Source organism: Trachypithecus francoisi, unplaced genomic scaffold (genome assembly GCF_009764315.1).
Source record: "Trachypithecus francoisi isolate TF-2019V2 unplaced genomic scaffold, Tfra_2.0 Lachesis_group3, whole genome shotgun sequence".
Classification (NCBI taxonomy): domain Eukaryota; kingdom Metazoa; phylum Chordata; class Mammalia; order Primates; family Cercopithecidae; genus Trachypithecus; species Trachypithecus francoisi.
This window is the reverse complement of record NW_022681468.1, coordinates 113776094-113800495: the sequence shown is the minus strand read 5'-3', so window position 1 is coordinate 113800495 and position 24402 is coordinate 113776094. Positions and strand designations below refer to the sequence as shown.

The 24402-nt window shown below is 46.9% G+C and overlaps 1 long non-coding RNA gene across 2 annotated transcripts; it reads left to right on the top strand.

Annotated features, from left to right (window-relative positions):
- Positions 1–22034: 22034 nt before the first annotated feature.
- Positions 22035–24363, top strand: LOC117071245. Of its 2 annotated transcripts, none has more exons than XR_004432203.1 (4): positions 22035–22177; positions 23170–23324; positions 23603–23675; positions 23838–24363. It is a non-coding gene; the product is annotated as an uncharacterized LOC117071245 (long non-coding RNA). The 2 variants fall into 2 exon arrangements; XR_004432202.1 differs by having other exon boundaries at positions 23585–23675.
- Positions 24364–24402: the final 39 nt, after the last annotated feature.

Genomic DNA, 24402 nt, shown 5'->3' with positions numbered 1-24402 from the left:
TTCAAAGAAAAACAACACCTGGAGAACCTCCGATAAGGTTACAACTGTTTGTAAAAGTGCAGGAACCAATAAGAAAGCTGCTAAAAGCATAATTTAAAATGTAAACCAATTGTAATGCCTTGTTCCTCTGTAACCTGACAAGTCCTGTTTACCTCAAGCTATAAAAAGCAAGCGCACGCATTGTTCAGGGCCCTCTAGTATGTTGTAGAATGGAGGGACCAAGTTCGAACTTGTATTAAAGATCCTTGCCGCTTGGCTTTGACTCTGGACTCTGGTGGTCTTCTTCGGGAAATAAACGGTCTGGGCATAACATTTGGGGGCTCGTCCAGGATTCCCCCAAGCCCACCACACCCCCAGTCAATGGATCTACTAGGATCGATCTGCTAATAGGTGAGCCGGCTCGTCTCTGTTTGTCTGTCTGGGTCCGTTCTGAATCTGCAGCTCTCTGAGTCTGCGGCTCGTCTCTGTTTGTCTGTCTGTGTCTGTTCTAAACCTGTATCTGTAGCTCACGAGGTCTGAAACTGAAGCTGATGCAGTCCTGGCGGACGCGCTATAGGACGGCCAGCAGAGACCAGTGGGAGACGTCCCCTGGCTCCCCTCTGATCGGATTCTGACCCAGATTTCTGGTGCACGCTGGCAGCTCCCCTCTGATCAGATTCTGACCCAGGTTTCTGGTGCGCGCTGGCGGCTCCCCTCTGATCGGATTCTGACCCAGGTTTCTGGTGCGCGCTGGCGGCTCCCCTCTGATCGGATTCTGACCCAGGTTTCTGGTGCGCGCTGGCGGCTCCCCTCTGATCGGATTCTGACCCAGGTTTCTGGTGCGCGCTGGCGGCTCCCCTCTGATCGGATTCTGACCCAGGTTTCTGGTGCGCGCCTGCGGCTGACATAATTTGTTCCCTTGCAGGACCTGGTCCAGACGCCTCTCCGGGCGCTACCGTTTAAAATGGGTAATACCCAGAGCACTCCCCTGTCTCTCCTTACAAGTAATTTCAAGGATGTTAGAGCAAGGGGCCGTGATCTCAGTATGGAAATCAGGAAGGGAAGGCTAATTACTCTATGCCGCTCCGAATGGCCTGCCTTTAATGTAGGGTGGCCATCCGGAGGGACATTGTGCCTTCCCGTCATCACTAGAGTCAAGTCCAAGGTTTTCCTATCAGGGCGTGCCGGCCACCCGGATCATATCCCATACATTCTTATATGGCAGGACCTAGCTGAGAACCCGCCCCCTTGGCTGTCCCCCTTCCTATTAGCCCCGGAACCCTGCAAGGCACTGGTTGCTCGGCCGCTAAAATCCAAGCAACCGATGGCCCCCCCATCCTGTTTTACCTGAGAGCGAGGACCCACTGTCCACAGAACCCCCTCCGTACCCCTCCGGGCCCCAGGCCCCAGCCCCCCGGGCTGAGCCACGGAGGGAGCAGGCGAACGGGAGGCGGCTGGAGCCTCCCGGATCTGCTGAAAGTGAAAGTAACTCTGAAGGGCCGGCTGGGTGGACGCAGGGGCGCACTTTGCGAGCTAGCCCCCCCCAGCCGCCTGACTCCACAGTGGCTTTACCCCTCCGGGAAATAGGACCCCCAGATGACACGGGAATCTCCAGGCTTCAGTACTGGCCATTCTCCACTAGTGATCTGTATAACTGGAAGACTCAGAGTGCCCAGTTTTCAGACAACCCCAAAGATTTAATGGCTTTACTAGATAGTGTCATGTTCACCCACCAGCCCACTTGGGATGATTGTCAGCAGCTCCTCCGGATCTTGTTCACAACGGAGGAGCGAGAGAGAATACAGGTAGAAGCTAGAAAGCTGGTCCCGGGGGACAATGGTCAACCAACTGCCAACCCTGACCTCATAAATGCGACTTTTCCTCTGACCAGACCGGCGTGGGATTACAACACAGCAGAAGGTAGGGGACGGCTACACCTTTATCGCCAGACTCTAATGGCGAGTCTCTGGGCGGCTGCTCGCAAGCCCACTAATTTGGCTAAAGTATACTCTGTTTTGCAAGGAAAGACAGAAAGCCCAGCCAGCTACTTAGAAAGATTAATGGAAGCCTTTAGACAGTATACCCCCATAGACCCAGAGGCCCCAGGAAGTCAGGCAGCTATTGTAATGTGTTTTGTAAATCAGGCAGCCCCAGATATTAAAAAGAAACTCCAGAAATTAGAAAACTTAGAGGGAAAACAGATACAGGACCTCCTCCAGATAGCCCAGCGAGTTTACAATAATAGAGATACTCCAGAAGAAAGGCAGTTTAAGGCCACTGAAAAAATGACTAAGGTCCTGGCAGCAGTAGTACAGAAAGAGCATCTACAGTCAGAGAACACTCAACCTAGGCAGTGCCCCAGACATGATAATCTGAACAAAGACCAATGCACCTACTGTAAGGAAGTTGGCCACTGGGTAAGAGACTGCCCTAAGAAGAAACAACGAGGACAGGGATCCCCTAGGCCTACACCCGTACTAGTCACTCAAGACGAAGACTAGGGAAGACGGGGTTCGGACCCCCTCCCCGAACCTAGGGTAACTTTGCAAGTGGAGGGGTCCCCAGTCCAGTTCTTGGTCGATACGGGAGCACAGCATTCAGTCCTAGTTAAAACTAATGGAAAATTATCCACCAAGTCCTCATGGGTACAAGGGGCCACAGGAATTAAAAAGTACCCCTGGACGACACAAAGGACAGTAAACCTCGGAGCCAGGAATGTAACCCATTCTTTCCTGGTCATCCCTGAGAGCCCCTGCCCCTTATTAGGGAGAGACCTGCTGACTAAAATGGGAACACAGATCCATTTCCTCCCTGAGGGGCCCATCATGACCAATTCCCAAAATCAGCCCGTGCCCATCCTGACTATAACCCTAGAAGATGAGTACCGGCTCCACCAAGAGCAAGTGACCCCTGACCAGGACATAGCAACCTGGCTCCAGCAATATCCAGGAGCTTGGGCAGAGACAGGGGGCTTAGGACTAGTGAAACACCGTCCTGCCTTGTTTATCGAACTCAAGCCTGGGACAGATCCTGTTCGGGTACGGCAGTACCCAATGCCCCTAGAGGCCAAAGTAGGAATTACGCCCCACATCCGTCGGCTCCTTGACCAAGGGGTCCTTCGGCCCTGTCATTCACCCTGGAACACTCCATTGTTGCCGGTACGTAAACCTAATAGCGGAGAATACAGACCTGTACAAGACTTAAGAGAAGTCAATAAGAGGGTTATGGACATACATCCAACTGTGCCTAACCCGTACACCCTCCTGAGTACTCTAAACCCCAAACACCAATGGTATACTGTTTTAGATTTGAAAGATGCCTTCTTCAGTTTGCCTTTAGCCCCTCAGAGCCAAAAGCTCTTCGCCTTCGAGTGGACTGACCCTGAGAGGGGCATAAGTGGCCAACTGACATGGACCAGACTGCCTCAGGGATTCAAAAACTCTCCCACCCTGTTTGATGAGGCCCTCCATGAAGACCTGGGATAACTTTCCTGCCCCCGATAACCTTAAACCCTGCCTCGCTGCTGCCTAACCCGGACCTGGACGCCCTGCTCCATGATTGCACTGAGATACTAGCTCAGGTGCATGGAGTTCGAGAGGACCTACAGGACCGCCCACTTCCTGACGCAGACCTTGTCTGGTTCACTGATGGAAGCAGCTTCATTCACCAAGGCCAGAGGTACGCTGGAGCAGCAGTGACTTCAGAGACTGAGGTAATCTGGGCGGAACCCTTGCCCCCGGGGACGTCGGCCCAGAAGGCCGAACTGATAGCGCTCACCCAAGCTCTTACCCTAGGGGCAGGGAAGAAACTGACAGTATACACAGATAGCCGATATGCTTTTGCTACGGCGCACATACATGGGGCCATTTACAGGGAGCGAGGGTTACTAACGGCTGAAGGAAAAGAGATAAAAAATAAGCAAGAGATCCTAGCCCTGTTACCAGCCCTATGGGAACCAGAAAAATTGGCTATTGTACATTGCCCAGGGCATCAGAAACCAACCACTCCAATTGCTCAAGGCAACTTTCTGGCAGACCAAACTGCAAGGAGTGTGGCAAAGGCTCCCAGTCAACTCCTTGCACTCCAGCTCCCTGATCCGGGCCCCCAGGACCTGCCATATCTCCCTGATTATTCAGAACAAGATCTCCAGTGGATCGACAAACTTCCCCTGAAACAGATCCAGAATGGGTGGTGGACTGATACTAATGACCAAACCATCCTACCAGAAAAATTAGGACAACAAGTGTTAGAACACATCCACCGAACCACCCACCTGGGTGCCCGGCGGATGATAGACCTGATCAGACGCTCCAAGCTCAAAATCAGACATATAGCCGAGACAGCCAGCAGCATTGTGACCAACTGCAAAGTCTGCCAGCTTAACAATGCCTACCCTCAATCCCAGGCTGCAACGGGAACAAGGCTCAGGGGAACCAGGCCCGGTATCTACTGGGAGGTAGATTTTACTGAGATAAAGCCAGGGAAGTACGGGTATCGGTACTTACTTGTCTTTGTAGATACTTTTTCAGGGTGGATTGAAGCATTCCCAACCAAGAGGGAGACTGCTCAGGTTGTAGCAAAGAAAATTCTGGAAGATATCCTTCGCAGGTATGGCTTCCCCGTCCAGATAGGGTCAGATAATGGACCAGCCTTCGTTGCTAAGGTAAGTCAGGATTTGGCTTCCATCCTTGAGGCAAATTGGAAACTACATTGCGCTTACAGGCCCCAGAGTTCAGGACAGGTAGAGAGGATGAATCGGACCTTAAAGGAGACCTTAACTAAATTGACTATGGAGACTGGCGCTAATTGGGTGGTCCTTCTCCCCTATGCTCTGTTCCGGGCCCGTAATACCCCTTACAGACTGGGCCTTACCCCTTATGAAATCATGTATGGCAGACCCCCACCCCTGGTTCCCAGCCTAAAAGATGATCTGCTCAAATCTGAAACAGAAAATGTCTCTGAACTCTTATTTTCCCTACAAGCCTTGCAGAAAATTCATCAGGAAGTCTGGCCCAAGCTGAAGGAACTATATGAGACCGGTCCCCCACCGACACGCCATCTGTACCAGCCAGGAGACTGGGTCCTGGTTAAGCGACACCGACAAGAGACCTTAGAACCCAGGTGGAAGGGACCACTCCAGGTACTCCTAACCACACCCACCGCCCTGAAAGTAGAAGGCATCGCGTCGTGGATCCACTACACCCACATCAAACCGGTGGACCCAACCTCCGACCTTCTTGGACCACTCACGGCAGCGACTGAAGCACCAATCACATGGACTGTGGACAGAGCTAAGAACAACCCCTTAAAACTCACCCTGCGCCGGCAGCATAGCTCACTGCAAACATGCAGCTAAGCAGTCTAACCCTAGCGTTAGCTGCCCTAGTGGCCACTGGGGCAAACACAAAACCAGTTTCTAATCCCTTTGTCTGGAGATTCTGGCTTTATGAAAACCGAACCCACCCTGGGCAACCTCATAAACCCGGAAAATTATTAGCCAGTGCTGATTGCCCCCCGTCAGGGTGCAGTGACCCAACTTTGCTAAATTTTACTGGTTTTCAAATAGCTGAACCAAAGGTGCAGAAGTTTCCCTACTGTTTTTCAGGCACCAACTCCAGCCTCTGCAACATCACTGTAACGCCCCCCAACACCAACCTGAGGGCCCTGCCGGGCATATTCTTTTGGTGTAATGGAACATTATCTAAGAACCTATCTGGTCCCTCTGTAACTAACCAACTGTGTCTTCCCGTTACATTAGTTCCCCGGTTAACTCTCCTAACTGCCGGTGAGTTCCTGGGGTACACCGGTAACTGGACTAGTACTACTATTCACCCAGTCCCTAGACCGAGACCTGCACGAGCCATATTTCTCCCCCTCATTGCAGGAATCTCCCTCACATCATCCCTCATTGCGGCCGGACTGGCAGGGGGAGCCCTAGGTCACACCCTCATAGAAAATAACAAGTTGTACCAACAATTTGCTGTTGCTATGGAGGAGTCGGCTGAGTCCCTTGCCTCCCTCCAACGACAGCTTACATCCCTAGCTCAAGTAGCCTTGCAGAACCGGAGGGCCCTAGACTTGCTCACTGCTGAGAAAGGTGGTACATGTATGTTTCTAAAGGAAGATTGTTGTTTTTATATCAATGAATCAGGGCTTGTAGAGAACCGGGTCCAGCAGTTATGCAGGTTAAGCATAGAAATGAAAAAACAGCAGTTTGCCTCAGCTGCAAACCAATGGTGGAATTCCTCTATGTTTTCTCTGTTAGCCCCCTTCCTTGGACCCCTGCTAAGTCTGCTGTTTCTGCTTACCATAGGACTTTGTGTTATAAACAGAATTTTGCGGTTTGTCAAGGAAAAGTTTGACACCATACAGCTCATGGTCCTCAGAGCTCAATACCAAACTGTGGACACTGAAACGGAGTCAGACCTATGGGACCCAAGATTGGCTCCAGAGGTACCTGAGAGAGGGGGAAATGAAAGGACACAAACACATCACAGCCTTGAGCACATCACATCCCCCCATATGCCTCCACTTCCTGGGCCGGACACAAACACATCACAGCCTTGAGCAATGCCTCCACTTCCTGGGCCTGACACAAACACATTCCTCCGTATATTTCAAAGAAAAACAACACCTGGAGAACCTCCGATAAGGTTACAACTGTTTGTAAAAGTGCAGGAACCAATAAGAAAGCTGCTAAAAGCATAATTTAAAATGTAAACCAATTGTAATGCCTTGTTCCTCTGTAACCTGACAAGTCCTGTTTACCTCAAGCTATAAAAAGCAAGCGCACGCATTGTTCAGGGCCCTCTAGTATGTTGTAGAACGGAGGGACCAAGTTCGAACTTGTATTAAAGATCCTTGCCGCTTGGCTTTGACTCTGGACTCTGGTGGTTTTCTTCGGGGAATAAACGGTCTGGGCATAACAAGCCACCGCGCCCGGCCGCGATTTTTCTTATTCTAAAAAAGTCTCAAGCGAGCCTCCTGCCTTAGCCTCTCAGGTAGCTGGGACTCAGACTCACAGGCACATGCCACCACACCCAGCTAACTTTTTTTTTTGAGACGGAGTCTCGCTCTGTCGCCCAGGCTGGAGTGCAGTGGCGAGATCTCCGCTCACTGAAAGCTCCTCCTCCCGCGTTCGCGCCATTCTCCTGCCTCATTCTCCGGAGTAGCTGGGACTACAGGTGCCTGCCACCACGCCCGCCTAATTTTTTGTATTTTTAATAGAGACTGGGTTTCACAGTGTTTTCCAGGATGGTGTTGATCTCCTGACCTCGTGATCCGCCCGCCTGGGCCTCCCAAAGTGCTGGGATTACAGGCGTGAACTGCCGCCCCCAGCCCAGCTAACTTTTAAATGTTTTGTAGAGATGGAGCCTTGTTATATTGCCCATGCTGGTCTTGAACTCCTGGCTTCAAACAATCCTCCCACCTCGGCCCTTTAAAGTTTTGGGATTACAGGTATGAGCCCCTGCACCCAATTATATGCTTTCATGTGTACTTACCAACAGAGATTTAAACGGGGGCCTCCACCTTTCCAGCCAGAAGTTCTTCCCAGTTAATGTGTCTAAAGAATGGATGAGCCTAGGGGGGAAAAAAGCAGAAAGAAAAGTTGAGGGGAATAGACTTTGCTGGATTGATAAATTAATCACCTTTTTGAGGTTAAAAGTCACAAAATAAGCTAAACTTATAAGCAACTACATATAACCCTGAGAAATACATAAAACTAGCACTATCTTCCCCACAAAACCCCAAACATGCCAATCCCTTGAACTTCTCCAGCGTACCCAGGCCCAGCTCCCAGACGAGAAGCAGCTTGAAAGAGGAAAAAAAAGCCTGGGTAAAGAACCTTAGTCAAACGGATTTTTTTTCCTTTTTAGACTTTGCTTGTCTACTTTGCCTTGAGAAAATATAGTTTATTGGCCGGGCGTGGTGGCTCATGCCTGTAATCCCAGCACTTTGGGAGGCTGAGGCAGGTGGTTCACCTGAGGCTGGGAGTTCGAGACCAGCCTGGCCAACATGGTGAAACCCCTTCTGTACTAAAAATACAAAAATTAGCCTGGCATGGTGGTGCACACCTGTAATCCCAGTTACTAGGGAGACTGAGGCAGGACAATCACTGGAACCTGGGAGGCAGAGGTTGCAGTGAGCCAAGATCATGCCATTGCACTCCAGCCTGGATGACAGGGCAAGACTCATCTCAGAAAGAAAAGAAAATATAGTTTACTAATTACTACTGAATAATTGTTTAAGGGTCTGTAATCCCAGCACTTTGGGAGGCCAAGACAGGTGGATCACCTGCGGTCAGGAATTCTAGACCAGCCTGACCAACATGATGGAACCCTGTCTCTATTAAAAATACAAAAATTAGCCAGGCGTGCTGGTGGGTGCCTGTAATCCTGGCTACTCGAGAGGGTGAGGCAGGAGAATCGCTTGAACCTGGGGGGCTGAGGTTGCAGTGAGCCAAGATCACGCCACTGCACTCCAGCCTGGGTGACAGAGTGAGACTCTGTCACAAAAAAAAAAAAAAGGAATTATAAAAAACAATATGAAAAGAAAGTCGTTAGATAAATCTGTACTTCGCCTTCAAAAACTGAAGACTTTTTTTGTTCAATATATATTATTCAAAATATACATTAAATTCTATCTAGTTAAATCCTAGTCATTGAATCTTATAGTGTTGGTGACCATTTAAGAACTTTACCTTTTTAAGCAGATCTCTGGCTTCTTGTGTGAGGTAGGGAGGCAAATTGAGTTTACATTTGAGGATGTTGTCAGTTGTTTTCTTTCTATTCTCCCCAGTAAATGGGGGCTAAGAGTAGAAGACAAGTGAAAAATATTAGCAGGGAGTGAAAAATGTTAGCATATAAGAAACAAATTTTAAATAACAATATTATATATTTCCTGAACTAGTTATGGAGATCAGAAATGTATGCTGTGAAATAGGCTAACTGCTAAAGACCTTTATTTTGTTTTAGAGACAGGGTCTCGCTATGTTGTCAAGGCTAGATTCTATTAATAATCCTTAGCTCAAATGATCCTCCTGCCTCAGCCTCCTGAGTAGCTTGGGCTACAGGCATGCACCACTGTGCCTGGCAGATGTGCAGTTTTTAAGCAACAGGACAGAGGAAGTAGCAGTGTCCTGGAAGGAAGCCTGTGTTTCCACCATTAACTTGCTGTGTGATAATAAGTGAGCTATGTGATTTTATGCTTCAGTTTTTCCATTTATAAAATAAGGACATTATCTGTTCAACATCTATCTCACAGGCCTGCCATGACATAAATCATAAATGAAAATGTTTCTGAAAGTATAGGATCCCATATAGTCATATAGCATTATTAGTGTTAAACTGCTAATAACAAATCTCTGGACTTTGAAAACTCCACTGGTAACATTTTCAGAAAGCGCAGGACAGGTCTCTTGCTACAGTGACTCAGCACAGACCATAATACATGCAGCTTTTAACCATGCACCTACTGTTCCAGTCAGCATGTCATATATTAATGCTCCCAAACTCCACCAATCCACACCACGGTTGTGGCCACTTCTCATCAAGATTTCAGGGGCCCTACAGTGAGAAAAATAATATGCTTAAAACTTCACCCATTTGCATATCATCTGAATTAGAATTTTAAAACCAATACACAGAGTCAATGAGGGTACAGAAAACAGATACTATTCCTTAAAACAGGTAAAATTAGCTATTACCTCCAAACCAATTATGCTTAACATGCAGCTCACATGTATTCTATTGTTCCACAAAATGTGTATGTGACTGTTCCATCACGAACAGATTCTTTGCATAGTCCGAAGTCTGTTAGTTTCACATGGCCTACAATGAAAGATTATAGCATGATTATTCTCAGAATTCCAAGTATGTGCAGTGTTTGGACATGTCATATAACACCTTAATCTATCCTTCCATTTAACTTTTCTTGCCTCAAACTTTTCTCGCAGATGTCAAGAACAAGGTACCATCCATAAAATGGGACACTAGCTGTTTAAGGTTAGGGCGAAGTCACGTTTTGCCAATGATATAATCTATCTACTAAAGAGAAAATAAAGATAGAGAAAAAAGTGAAGTAACCTGTCTAAGGCTCTAGCTTGAAGTAAACACAGAATCTTCTACCATCCTGAAAAAGAAATATCCTGGGAAAACTGTTTTATGAAGTCTAGTTTAAGTACACAGACCCCCAAAAACATATTCTATACCTTTGTGAGATAGTACTTCAAATATCTAGCTTTCATCACAGTGAACTGTGAAGAGTTCTGAAAATGGTCTCAGAAAGTCACTATAACAAGGTAACTCATTGTGCCCAATGCTACCGATTAGAGGAAAGAAATAAAATTGCCAGACAGTATGAATCAATCATCACTGATCCAGAAAGTAAAAAACTTACCACCTTATACAAAGATCATTTCAGTTCAAGTTTAGCTTTCTTTACTGGACTGTCATAACAAGTGGCTCAACAACCTCAGGGACTCTAGTATTTGAGGTTTATTTCACAGAAAAGGTACAATGACCTATTGATTCAAATGGAAATATATATTACACTCTGATACAGAAGAAATATGGCCTTTATTTTCACAGAACCATCTGATACACTCAACCTTATGAATCAAAGAAGTTAACTATTCTGTCGCTCCCCTTTTCTATCCTGTGACTTAGAATTCAGATCAGAATCCAGGTTTTGGGGAGTGAGAAGGTGTTGATGAGAGGAAGGAAGACACACTGATTCCCATGATATATTTAGTTAAGTATATAATTTCTCCTTAAAAAAAAAAAAAAGGAGGGTGGAGGAGCATAATCTGCAATGTTTCTACGAGCCTCGATTGTTCATACATCATTTTCTAAGAGTTTGAAGCAATTAACTACCTCATGGATTATTCTGCAGACATCCAAGGATTAGCAGCTGCTACCACCTTCTAGATACCCTGGGTCAGCTTGTTGCTCCTCTGGGGTGTGAATTGCCAAGTCTACCCACAGCCCAGATTAGTGTAAATTGAGCTGTCTGTAGCAGCATGCAGTTGTAGTCAAGGCTCACTGTGCTGTATCTGTAGTTGTATAGATTATCAGTCTCTCTGATGTTTATGTTTGTTGTTGCAAACAAACAGCAAGAATAAACTGATTCTGGTGGGGGAGGGGGGAGGTGAGTTATGCCTGTAATCCCAGCAATTTGGGAAGCTAAGGTGGGGAGACCAATGTCACTTCAGTGGTCCTGCCAAAATTGCATAACCTGAATCTAATACTAGGGAAACATCAGCTACACCCAAAGCATTCTACAAATTAACTGGCCTGTACTAATCAAAAACGTCAAGATCATGAAAGTTAAAGAAAAACTGAGGAAATGTTCCAGATTAAAGGAAACTAAGGAGAGTTATAATTGCATCAATGTTAATTTCCTATTTCTGATCATTTTACTATAGTCATGTAAGATACTGTCCTTGATTTTAGAAAATATACACTGAATAGGCTAGGCACAGTGGCTCATGCCTGTAATCCCAGCACTTTGGGAGGCCGAGGTGGGCTGATCACCTAAGGTCAGGAGTTCGAGACCAACTTGGCCAATGTGGTGAAACTCCATCTCTACTAAAAATACAAAATTTAGCTGGGCGTGGTGGTGGGTGTCTGTAATCCCAGCTACTCAGGAGGCAGAGGTTGTAGTGAGCCCGAGATTGCACCACTGCACTCCAGTCTGGGCGATAGAGTGAGACTCCATCTCAAAAAAAAGAAAAAAAAAAAAAAAGAAAGAAAGAAAACATACACTGAAATTTTAGGGGTAAAGGGATATCATGTCTGTAACACTCTCTTAAACAGTTCAAAAAAATTGGCCGGGCATGGTGGCTCATGTCTGTAATCCCAGCACTTTGGGAGGCCAAGGCGGGCAGATCACGAGGTCAGGAGATCGAGACCATCCTGGCTAACACGGTGAAACCCCGTCTCTACTAAAAGTACAAAAAAATTAGCTGGGCATGATGGTGTGCTCCTATAGTCCCAGCTACTTGGGAGGCTGAGGCAGGAGAATGGCGTGTACCTGGGAGGCGGAGCTTGCAGTGAGCCCAGATCGGGCCACCTACTCCAGTTGGGGCGACAGTACGAGACTTTGTCTCAAAAAAAAAAAAAAAATTATGTATGCATGCGTATATATATGTATACACATATACACATATACACAGAAGGATAAAACAAAATAAATGTGGTGAAATGGCAACATTTGGGGAATCCAGGTGAGAAATATATAGGAATTTATTTTATTTTATTTTGTGTGTGTGTGACTGAGTCTCACTCTGTTGCCCAGGTTGGAGTTTAGTGGCTCCATCTCGGCTTACCACAACCTCCACCTCCCAGGTTCAAGCAGTTCTCCTGCCTCAGCCTCCCAAGTAGCTGGGATTACAGGAGCACACCACCATGCTCGGCTAATTTTTCTATTTTTAGTAAAGATGGGGTTTCACTATGTTGGCCAGACTGGTCTCAAACTCCTGACCTCATGATCCACCGCCTTGGCCTCCCAAAGTGCTGAGATTATAGGCATGAGCCACTGAGCCTGGCATAGGAATTCTTTATACTACTCTTGAAACTTTTTAAGTATGAAATTATGTCAAAATAAAGTTTTTCTGGGCAGGCACAGTGGCTCACACCTGTAATACCAGCACTTTGGAAGGCCAAGGTGGGCAGATCACCTGAGGTCAGGAGTTCAAGACCAGCCTGGCCAACATGGTGAAAGCCCGGCTCTACTAAAAATACAAAACAATACCCCGGTGTGGTGGCGCATATCTGTAGTCCCAGCTAAATGGGAGGCTAAGGCAGGAGAATTGCTTGAACCTGGGAGGCAGAGGTTGCGGTGAGCCAAGATTACGCCTCTGCACTCCAGCCTGGGCAAGAAGAGTGAAACTCTGTCTTCAAAAAAAAAAGTTTTTCCAATGGCAATAATCACAAAAAAGTGGCTACATTCTGCACCTTTCTGTTCCATGTTACATGTTACTGCAAAATCTTTCTCAGAGAACTGAACTGTGTTTGGTAGAAACAGATACTTGTGGCCGGGCACAGTGGCTCACACCTGTAATCCCAGCACTTTGGGAGGCCGAGTCAGGTGGATCATTTGAGGTCAGGAGTTCGAGACTAGCCAGACCAACATGGTGAAACCCCATCTTTACTAAAAATACAAAAATTAGCCAGGTGTGGTGGTGCATACCTGTAATCCCAGCTACTGGGGAGGCTGAGGCAGGAGAATTGCTTGAACCCGGGAGGCAGAGGTTGCAGTGAGCCAAGATCACACCATTGCACCACTCCAGCCTGTGTGACAAGAGCAAAACTCCATCTCAAAAAAAAAAAAAGAAATAGATACCTGTGATCTAGAAATGATACGGAAGTAACAAGTTCCTATGAGGTGGTAGGCCCTGGGAAATGTGGATGATCTCCATTGTAAGCTACATACCCCATCACTAAGGCTACATTAAACTAAAACATCTTGTTTAAACACCCAATTCCAAAACTAGTCAGTATGTTAAATAATCCTCCCAATGATTTAAAGTACAGTATCTTACCCCAGTACAATTTGATGGCTCTGCATCACTTAGGTATTTGTTTTTCTGTTAAGTGAATGATTATAAAGGAATTAAAATAAAATTTTGCAGATGAGGGAAAAAAATCTTTAGTTTCCTCCATATTCGTCTGCCAGTAGAGACATGTGGTCACATCTGAATTTTGTCATTCAGTGTACTCATTAATTTTAAGCACTATTTGCTCATAATGGGAAAAAGTATTTTTCCATTGAAAAATAACATTTTGACCAAGTTTCTGGAGCAAATGCAAATAATTACACCAAACTCTGTGTACTGACCACTGAGATACTCAAGGATGAGGTAGAGGTTTCCACCAGTCTGAAAGGCATATATTAAATCCACTTGACTTCCTCCAGAATATTCCGTTCTGCTTTTGTGAGAGCTCTGTCTTTGGCATTTCTTACCATCATTGCCTAAAGGAAAGGGGATCATCTATAAGAACAGAATAGTGAATCCTTTTTTCTATAGTAACTGGAAAATCTATTTTGTGTTTTTCTTGCCAATATTGAACTATTAACCATAGTTCCCACTAGAAAGTGAGATGGGGTAATGGAAAACGTTCATTTTATATATGCCTCTGAGTAGTTTAGATTTTTTGCAGTGAACATATAAATGAATACCTAAAGAGACTTTTTAAAAAAGAAATCTGTAATCAGATCAAGTTTATTCATATATTCACAAACTATTGAGTGTCTGCTATGCTCTAGGCTGTGCCAAGAAAGCAGAATAGAAGGAATGCCCTGTCCATAGGAACCCAAAGTCTCAGGGAAAAAAAGACAAGTCAATGTAGGTAAGCGCAGGATAGTAAGGGTAAACAGGGGAACTACGGCCTAGCAAAAAGTCTTGCTTGAAACTTATTAAAATGAAATGTGGCCTGGATGTGGTGGCTCATGTCTGCAATCCCAGCACTTAAGTGGGCAGAGGCAGGAGGATCGCTTGAGCCCAGGAGTTCAAGATCTGTCTGGTAACAAGCGTGACTCCATTGTCCACACAAATGGTAAAAAAAAAAAAAAAAAAAAAAAAAAAAAAAGAAAGAAAGAAACAAACAAAGAAAGAAAAAAAGAAACAAAGAAAGAAAAAAATGTAGAAGGTAAAAAAAGAGGCCTTCCAGTGTAAAAGAGGCTTGATAGAACATGATATGTGTGGGGAATCTGCAAGTAGTTCAGTATGGTTAGAAGCAGTTAGAGATGAGGCTAGAGAAGTAGGTAGAGGCCAGGAAATGGAAAGTCTGGGCAGAGGAAGGTCTGGGTGAAATGAACAAATCTTTGGCTTTACGAAAGACACATCTAGTAGCAGTAGGGAGTATTAGGAAAGAAATGAGACTAGTTAGGAGACTAGAATAGTAAACCAACGAAAAAGATCTATAAGAACATGGAGGTAGAAAAAAATGAAAGGCTAAGAATACACAATTTGCATTTGCTGGCAAACTACATATGAGAGGAAATGATGATACCTTTATTTCTGCATAAGTAATAGGATAGATAATGGTGCCACTCAATATCGGCAAATGAAAGTGAAAACGTTTTGGGAGAACAATGCTCTGTTTCAGACATGCCAGGTGTCAGTTCCAGGAAGTTCCCCCAGTGGTACATCTCCACAAGTAACATGGAAAGCAAATACACAGGTTATTGGTTGCAACATTATCTGTGAAAGTGAAACACTGGAAACAGCCTAAATACTCAGACACAGGATATTGGCTGAAAACCTATGGAATCTACACAACATGTAACAAAGCTATAAAAATAAGAAAAATCTCTATAAAAACAAGATGCAAAAGAATATTTAAAAGTACAACAGCATGGATACTACACTATCTTTTGTACAAGAAAGGGGAAAAATATATAATATATATATATAAAATATGTATCTGCTTATACCTGCAAGAATGAAGACAACTAAGATAAACTAAAAGCTAATGATAATCTAAGGGAAGGACAAGAAAGAACACTTTTGAGAATGACTTCTGAGTAAAATGTTTTATCATCCACTTTTTTCTTTCCTAAATCAAATATTACTGCAATTATAAAATGTAGATTTTTCTTTTTGAACCATATTAATCTTTAATATATTCCAAAAATAAAATAAAATCAACAAGGATGAAGGGTGGGGAGTACAACTAAATACAGTAGGAATATATCAGTTTAATTGACTATTACACCAATAGCTTTACCACAGAAAGAGAAAGAAAAAATACATAAGAGAAAAAGATTTTTTTTCTTTTTTTTAGATGAAGTCTCACTCTGCCACCCAGGCTAGAGTGCAGTGGCGTGGTCTTGGCTCACTGCAACCTCTGCCTCCCAGGTTCAAGTGATTCTCCTGCCTCAGCTTCCCAAGTAGCTGGGACTACAGGTGCCTGCCACCACACCTGGCTAATTTTTGTATATTTAGTAGAGACGGGGTTTCACCATGTTGGCCAGGCTGGTTTCGCGCTCTTGACCTCATGATCCACCCGCCTTGGCCTCCCAAAGTGCTGGGATCACAGGTGTGAGCCACTGTGCCTGGTGAGAAAAAGATGCTTAAGTAATTTTAGACTGCACGTCATTAGTGGCCTATGTGTAAGCACACAAGAAATTGCAAAGAAATATTAAATCAAACTTAGTAGGTTTGTAACTGGAAATACTATTGGTATTAAAATTTTCATTATGCATATACTGTACAACTGAACAAATGAGGGCATTCATTTATGTTGTTACCAGAGTTCTCACTGTAGAAAAAAAGGAGATCCAAATATGAACTGAAAGAAGAATGTGGCCAGTGCAGTGGCTCACGCCTGTAATCCCAGCACTTTGGGAGGCCGAGGCGGGTGGATCACAAGGTGAGGAGTTCAAGACCAGCCTGGCCAAGATGATGAAACCCCGTGTCTACTAAAAATACAAAAATTAGCTGGGCATGGTGGCAGGCACCTGTAATCCCAGCTCCTCAGGAGGCGGAGGCAGAGACTTGCTTGAACCCAGGAGGTGGAGGCTGCAGTGATCCGAGATCGCACCACTGCACTCCAGCTTGGGGGACAGACGGAGTCTCCGTCTCAAAAATTAAAAACAAAAAATAAATAAAGAAGACGAATGCTGTGGAATTGGGCTAGAATTAGGGCTAACAATACGAAGCACTTTGGGAAGCCAAGGCAGGTGGATCACCATGTTGGCCAGGAGTTTGAGACCAGCCTGCCCAACATGGTGAAACCTCATCTCTACTAAAAATACAAGAATCAGCCAGGCTTGGTGGTGCACATCTGTCCTCCCAGTTACTCCCAATGCTGAAGCACGAGAATCACTGAAACCCAGGAGGCAGAAGTTGCAGTGAACTGAGGCAGCCTGGGGTCCAATGCTGTGATGAGCCATGATCATGCCACTGCACTCAAGCCTGGGCAGCAGAGGAAGACTTTGTCTCAAAACAAACAAACAAACAAAAAAGGGCAAGGTGCAGTGGCTCACACTCATAATCCCAGCACTTTGGGAGGCTGAGGCTGGCAGATCATGAGGTCAAGAGTTCAAGGCCAGCCTGTCGACATACTGAAATCCCATCTCTACTAAAAATACAAAAATCAGCCAGGTGTGGTAGCACGCACCTGTAATTTCAGCTACTCAGGAGGTTGAGGCAGGAGAATTGCTTAAACCTGGGAGGCAGAGGTTGTAGTGAGCCAAGAACATATCATTACACTCCAGCCTGGGTGAGTGAACCTCCAACTCAAAAAAAAAAAAAAAAAAAAATTAAGAAGGGAATATAGGGCCAGGTGCAGTGGCTCATGCCTGTAATCCCAGCACTTTGGGAGGCTGAGGTGGCTGGATCGCCGGGTCAAGAGATCGAGACCATCCTGGCCAACATGGTGAAACTTTGTCTCTACTAAAAATACAAAAAATTAGCTAGGTGCCGTGGCACATGCCTGTAGTCCCAGCTATTCTGGAGGCTGAGACAGGAGGATTGCTTAAACCCGGGAGGCAGAAGTTGCAGTGAGCTGAGATCACACCACTGCACTCCAGCCTGGCGACAAACAAAACTTCATCTCAAAAAAAAAAAAAAAAACAAAAAACAAGAGTATAAAGAAATCTTTACAGAAGAATGACAACATAGAAAAAATACAGAAAAAATAGAAAAGTCTCCATTTTATAATCACTATAGTAATATTTGATTTGGGCAAGAAGCAATCCAGATGAAACCATTAAGTAAAGATTATTATGGAACAGAATATTCACAATGTTTCTATCATTCCATAGATCATTGTTAATGATGATCACTTGTTAATTACAAAAGGAAAAAGAGGCTGGGAATGGAGGCTCACGTCTGTAATCCCAACACTTTGGGAGGCCAAGGAGGGCAGATCACCTGAGGTCAGGAGTTTGAGACCAGCCTGGCCAACATGGCGAAACCCCATCTCTACTATAATTACAAAAATTAGGCAGACATGGTAGCAGGCACCTGTAATTCCAGCTACTTGAGGGGCCGAGGCAGGAGAATTGCTTGAACCCAGGAGATGGAGGTTGCAGTGAGCCAAAATTGCGCCACTGCACTCCAGCCTGGGCGACAGACTGAGACTCCGTCTCAAAACACAAAACAAAACAAAACAAAAAACAAAAAATTCCCTTATTGTTAGGAGATATATAGAAGAAATCAAGGGTGAAGTGCTGTGAAATCTGCACTTAACTCTCAAATTGTACAGGAAAAAAATTTATTACAGTTAAAAAACGTGAATATTCATAGATACACATATATGTGGGAACAGGTAAAAAGGGAGGGACACAGACAAAGAAAATATGGCAAAATGGTAACAACTGGTGTTGAACTATTCTTGCAACTATTTGAAAAGTTTAAAAAATGTCAAAGGTATATTATTTTTGAACTACTCAGGGGTTTAAATTTTTTTTTTTTTTTTTTTTTTTTTTGAGACGGAGTCTCGCTCTGTCACCCAGGCTGGAGTGCAGTGTGCGCGATCTCGGCTCACTGCAAGCTCCGCCTCCCGGTTTACGCCATTCTCCTGCCTCAGCCTCCCGAGTAGCTGGGACTACAGGCGCCCGCCATCTCGCCCGGCTAATTTTTGTATTTTTTTAGTAGAGACGGGGTTTCACCGTGTTAGCCAGGATGGTCTCGATCTCCTGACCTCGTGATCCACCCGTCTCGGCCTCCCAAAGTGCTGGGATTACAGGCTTGAGCCACCGCGCCCAGCCGAGGTTTAAATTTTTGAGTTTTTAAAATAAGCAAATCATCGTGAGGAAGTCTGAGAAGCCACAGACTGAGATAAAATGAAAAATAAATAAAGTAGAATCACAGCAATCAAAGGAACAGAGTTTCAAAATGCTGTGGTCAGTAGCTTCAATGCAAAAGAAAGTTAAATTAAGGACGAACTCAGTAAAGACAACTGGATTCAGCAACTGGGACATCAGTGATGACCTAGGGTACGGGAGCTTCGCTCAAACAGCAGAGTTGGGCCACGTGCCGTGGCCCACACCTATAATCCAGCACTTTGGGAGGCCGAGGTAGGTGGATCTCTTGAGGCCAGGAATTCAAGACCAGCCCAGCCAACACAGTGAAACTCCATCTCTATTAAAAATACAAAAATTAACCAGATACAGTGGCATGCCCCTGCAATCCCAGCTACTCAGGGGACTGAGGCATGAGAACTGCTTGAACCTGGAAGGCAGAGACTGCAGTGAGCTGAGATAGGGCACCTGCACTTCAGCCTGGGTGATAGGGCAAGACTCTATCTAAAAAAACAAAAAATAGGCCAGGCGTGGTGGCTCATGCCTGTAATCCCAGCACTTTGGGAGGCCATCAGTTCCCTGGCACCATGGTCCTCTGGTGAGAGTGCAGCCTGAGTGATCTACAAAATGCCTTCAGGGTCTCTCTTCCATTGTCCTGGTGAAGAGCACAGCCCTGATCCATGCAGGCCTCCTGACCCACACCCTCGTGTTCTCTCCCAAGCACACTTCCTTATCTGTTCAATATGGACAGGCTGAGAAGGCTAAACATTTCCCAAATTTTTAAGTTCTGCTTCCCTTTTGATTATAAGTTCTGTCTCTAAATCATTCCTCTTTTCTTTCATTTTCCCAGAAACATTCAAGAGAATGATGCTGCTCCTTCAATACTTTGCTTAGATATTTCTTCTGCCAAATTTCAGGTTCATCACTCGCAAGTTGTGCCTTCCAGAAAACACTAGGAGCACAATGCAGCCAAGTTCTTTGTCACTTTATGACAAGTGTCACCTTTCCTCCAGTTTCCAATAACATGTTCTTCATTGCCATCTGAGACTTCATCTGAATGACATTTTTATTTTTTTAAGAGACTGGGTCTCCCTATGTTGGCCAGGTTGGTCTTGAAGTCTCATCCTCAAGCAATCCTGCCGTTTCAGCCTCCCAAAGTGCTAAGATTCCAGGCATGAGACACCATGCATGAACCCCTCCATAGGCTACGGACATTCTATCCAGCTCTCGTCTTCTGAGCCCTCACCAGAGTCACCCTTAACCAAGAGTCACAGGGAGAAGATGGCCACCCACACGCCAAGAGACAGGCCTGGAACAGAGCCTTCCTGCACCGCCTCAGAGGGACCCACCCTGCTTGATCTTGGACTCATGGCCTCCAGGACTGTGAGACAGTAAGATTCTGTTGTTGAGGGTGCCCAGTCTGTGGTCCTGTAAAACAGCCCTAGGAAACTAACACAGCCTGTTAGCCCATAGATGGTGGAGAGATGGAGTGTGCTGCTCCCCTGGGAGTGAGGGAGTCCTCAGGAGAGCTGATGGTTTCCAAGTGTGGCACTTCCTCGTTCTCCACTCACTCCCTCCTGCTGCCTTGTGAAGAAGGTGCCTGCTTCCCCTTCACCTTCCACCATGATTGTAAGTTCCCTGAACTGTGAGTCCATTAAACCTCTTCCCTTTATAAACTACTCAGTCTCAAACATTTCTTTACAGCAGTGTGAAAACAAACTAATACCCTTTCCCTGAGGTGCCTTATTCTTAGGCAACCAGCTGCCCCCATGCTCCTCCTCTACCCCCTGGTCTTTCTGTTCCCCTCATAAGGGACAAGTGATAAACAGGGCCAGCCCCAGCCCCATCCTACTGCAGACCGGTGTGGCTGCTGGAGAGGTCAGGCTCCTTTCCTCACCCCGAGGGGGCCTGACATGCTCTTTGGATCCAGGAGGAAACTGACCCCCTATTCTCATACTGGTGCAACTTCTTCCAAGACCTCAAAGCTGGACAACGTGAGCCAGTCTTTTTTAATGTCTCCACTTGCTAGGGCTGTCACTGGGACAGTCCTAGAGGGTGGTGCCAATGGATAAATGGATGGACAGATGGACAGTAGTCCAGGGATGATGTCCCTGTCTGTCCTGAACTGGGTCCTTCCTTCAATAAGAAGGCTTCCTGAGTGAGTTTATACAGTCATCCCTTGGTGTCCCTGGAGGATTAGTTCTAGGGTCCCGGGGATGCCAAAATCCATGGATGCTCAAGTCCCTGAAATCACATGGCCTAGTATTTACATGTAAGCTCTGTACATCCTCCCGTATACATTAGACCATTACTAGATTATTTATGATACGTAATACAATGCAGATGCTACATAAATGGTTGTGATACTGTATTCTTTAAGGAATGATGACAAGAACAAAGTCTACACATGTTCAGTAGAGACATAACCATCCAATTTATTTTCTGAATATTTTCCATCTGCTGTTGCTGAATCCACAAATGCAGAGCTCCTGGATACGAGGGCCAAGTGTACTTTGAGAGCAGGGTGGGTGAGGTTGCTAATGAGTACAGGGGAGCGGGTGCCGATCAGGAGGACCCTGCAATGGGGCATCTGGACACCGTGTCTCAGGGCTTGAGACTCCATTTGGATGGCACAGGCAGACTAAGCCCAGGTCAAAGTCCTCCCCTTGAAGGTTCATTTTATGCCAAGCTCTTTCTGGAGCCTGGAATATGGCATCTCCTCTAGGCCCTGGGTGGAAGGACAGATGAACCAGATTTTAGATAACATGTCTAGAAGTGTCACCCCCTACTACTGTGTGCCCAGCACTTTCCCCACAGGATCCTCTAGCTAGAATATCCAAGGGTCATGGAGAGAAATACCCAGTTAAAATATCAGAAATGAAAAAAGAGATACCATTAGAGACACTAAAAAGACCATTAAGTAATAGTATTAGCATTTGTGTTCTGAAATTCAACAGCAGCAGTCACTTTCCTCCACCCCAAGTGTATCCCAGACCACCCTGGGCGGGGAGGGTTGAAGTTAGGGAACATCCATGTATGCTCTGATGCTGGCCCTGGGCCTCAGGGGTGACAGTAATGAGGAAATAGGGTGCACACATGAGTGGGACAGCCAGGCCTGGACAGAGAAGCCACACACACGTGCACAGACGTGTTTACCCACATACACGTGTCCACGCACGTGTGCAAACACATTGCAGGCAGGCGTGTGGCCACCTCAGGCAGCGGAGGACCCTGGCTCTGGGCCCTGCTGACCCGGGCAAGTCCCCATTGTGATGCGTGCCATGACCTCAGAATGTGACTGGTGCTTAGCACCAATCCACTCTCAGGCCTGCCTCTGTGTTCTACGGCAGTTACACACACACAGTGGTACCTGTGAGCAACTCTGTGGACTCAGAGGTTTCTACCTGAGAGGCATAACCCAGGCCAGCTGATTCATCAGAATCAGGTAAGTGTGACCTGCTCTCTTCCCTCCAGGCTGACTTGGGGACAGTGGCTATGCTGTGGGTGGTGTTGGCCTCTGGGCAGCTACCAAGGAAGGTCATCCCTGAGCACCCACCGGGCTCCTGTTCTACACTGCCTGTGTAGACGATTGGCTCTTTCATCTTCATTGTGGCTTCACAGAGTGAGTGCCGTTCCCTAGTGTACCCATTCGACAGGTGAGACATCTGGGGTCAGAGAGGCGTGACTGGCCTGGGAATCCAGACAGGACCCCGGGTTTTGCTCTCAGCCCTGCCGTGTGCTGTGCTGGAATTCAGGCCTGAACCCTGTGACCTCCCTGCCCTAGATCCCAAGTCTTCCCAGTTTTCCTATCCGGATGGGGCAGAGCCTGGTCCTGGCAGAGCCACTGGGATGGATCCACTGTGGGTGGGGGGGATAGGAGGGTCCTCAGAACACCTCTGTGCCCTAAGCTGGGTCCTGATGGTGGCTGTGGGCCCCACTGAACACACATGGTCCCTTGTCCTGGGGAACCTTCTGCCCTTGGGCAGCTGTGGAAAATGAAGGAGCCCTGGAGGGCTGGCTGGGGGAGACTATCTTCCTTTCTGTTCAAAGGGGTCCAGGCACTGGGGTTCTCTCCAAGTATTTCTTGCTCTATCTGGTCCTCTTGAGGCCTTGCCCTCCTTTTGCCCCGAGTGTTCCCAGGAGGGACGGTCCATCCAGGTGTTCTCCAGGATCAAGGACCCACGGTCCTTCCAAGGTGACCCAGGAGAATGAAGGCCCCTCCTGTGGGGACAGCTCAGAATGGTGAAGTCCACAGTCCCTCCCTGAGTGAGGGTTTCCATGAGCACAGTAGATCATTTTCATCCCCAAACTGAACACCCTCCTGCTCAGCTGGCATTATTCCTAAAGTGGCTTCACTGTTCACACTGAAGGGCCACAGGAGCCAAAGTGATGAGCGGAGAAGAACAGAGCAGTCAGGAGAGATCTTGATCCCTGTAGGAAACTGGGCATCTCTGTGGTCCCTGAGCATCTCAGGAGGCCGATTGTACAGAGACCTCTGGTCGCTGACCCCAGTCTCCCTCCACATCCCTGGAATAGCCCACCATGGACCCTTTGCCCTTGGCAGGTGGACACTATTCAACCTGCTGGGGCAGGTGTGTCCCCATTTCATGGCATTTTGGGATGACCGGACTCTCTGTCCAGGTCGCACTGTCCTCAAGTCCTTGGGATGATGCCCACCCCTGCTTGGGGCTTGAGACTCCAGAGACTCATGCAGGTATGGGCCACTGGATCTGGCTCCTTTTTACCTGGAGGTGGTGGTGGAATGGGGGTTACGCAGCCAGCCAGCATCTGGGAGCCCGGTGGGAGCGGTTCAGGTTTTCTCTGAAGCTCTCGGGTACAATGTAACTTTTAGATGATTTTTGGCTCAAAGGATGGAAATCGCAGAGGATGCAGATAGTTTGCGGGCACAGGAGCGAGAGAATATCATTATGAAGTATGAGAAGGTACAGGTCGGTCTGCTCCTTGGAGGGAGGCCTCTTCCAGTGTGCCCTGGTCAAATGGTCCTGGACTCCCTAGGATCACAGGGCGGGGATGGGTGGCCACTACCCCCAGGCCCTTGCACTCTTTACCTTGGACCCCTCACCCAGGCTCCCTCTGGGTTACAGGGACACCGAGCTGGGCTGCCAGAGGACGTGGGGCCTGAGCCTGTTGGAATCTACAGCAGCATTGATCGCTTCGGGATTGTGCAGTGAGTCCTCTGTGTTCCCCTCACCCCTAAAGCACCTGTCTCAGCTCAGGGATGGGTTTGCTTTTAGAAAGGCCTTTCTGAGGCAGGACTGTCACACCGGGTCGGGCCAACCTCCTTTCCAGGGTCAGAACTCCTCCCTGGCTCCCCTGCAGGTCCAGCCTGAGGTTGCTGTTAGGCCAGAGGTGCGGGGCCCATCTAGGGAGTGGGAATGGAGACTGGGCTAGGTCAGGCCCCTGGACTCTCAGCAGTTCTGTCCACAAGTTAGCACAAGAGGAGCGGGGCAGCCTGAGGGTCTGGCCCTGTCTACTTGGAGACAACCCCAGTGAGATCCAAGTGTTGTGGCCACAGGGTGAGGGGACGCCTGGCCCAGCCTCAGGGCTGTTGTCCAGCAGGTCTCTGAGGGACCACCTGCCCCTGTCCTCCCTCATTTCCCTAGAGCTACAGCCCTCACTGCCCCCATCGGGAAGATGGAAAGGCATGGA